At 35.1% G+C, this 754-nt stretch overlaps 1 long non-coding RNA gene across 1 annotated transcript in view; it reads left to right on the top strand.

Moving 5' to 3' along the window:
- The first annotated feature begins 379 nt into the window (after positions 1 to 379).
- Positions 380 to 754, top strand: part of LOC128247396 (uncharacterized) — a 90,886-nt gene continuing 90,511 nt past the window's right edge. The window contains exon 1 of the long non-coding RNA XR_008263775.1: positions 380 to 558. This is a non-coding gene — a long non-coding RNA (uncharacterized LOC128247396). The remainder of the gene's footprint in view (positions 559 to 754) is intronic.

Below are 754 nucleotides of genomic sequence, written 5' to 3'. Positions count from 1 at the left end.
TAATTACAAAACCTCGATCTAAAACAGGATCTGATTGAGATGATTGAATAACTTACAATAAAACAACCAGAAATATCTGCGAGAATGCGAAGAGTTTGACAAATTTACATTTAATGAGGTCGTAAAATAACTTACAGTTGAGCGATTAAGCAGTACACAAGTTTATAGTTAAGAAAATGGAATAAATGCGAGTGCTGTGAGGCACAGAATCTGATTTTGTTTTCCGAAAAGGTATGGAATCGATTTATTCTGACGCCGTCACCAACTGCGATTGGTTTTCTTCTCCTCGAGTCAAGTGTGTCATTATTTCCAATATTATTATTTTTGTTTCTCTTTCTTCTTTACTATTTTAATCACTCTGCCTACCATTCTGAAACTTTTCATCTCATTAGCAACGACATGTTGCATCTATGATTGACATGTAAATAGGTTGGTTGTGTACTTTAGAGGTTCTGGAATTAAGTCGATTTTGTGACAGCAACCACAAAACTGAGTCGATCAAGCCCATATTAGTGCAATGTGATAGAAAACAAATCCTTGTCGAAGCTTGTCCTGTATGTAAGTATAACAAGCCAATACATATGAATGTACGAATGTGTGTGTGTGTGTGTGTGTGTGTGTGTGGACGCCTTTGTGTGTCTGTGTGTGTGCTTTAGATTCATATGGATTGTCAGTAATTGTTTGATGATAAACTGTAACCATTGACGTTATCGGCTACTGAATATTATACGAATAAATGTATTCGTATTTAAAT

This window comes from Octopus bimaculoides, chromosome 3 (genome assembly GCF_001194135.2).
Source record: "Octopus bimaculoides isolate UCB-OBI-ISO-001 chromosome 3, ASM119413v2, whole genome shotgun sequence".
Classification (NCBI taxonomy): Eukaryota; Metazoa; Mollusca; class Cephalopoda; order Octopoda; family Octopodidae; genus Octopus; species Octopus bimaculoides.
This window is presented reverse-complemented; position numbering and strand designations above follow the sequence as displayed.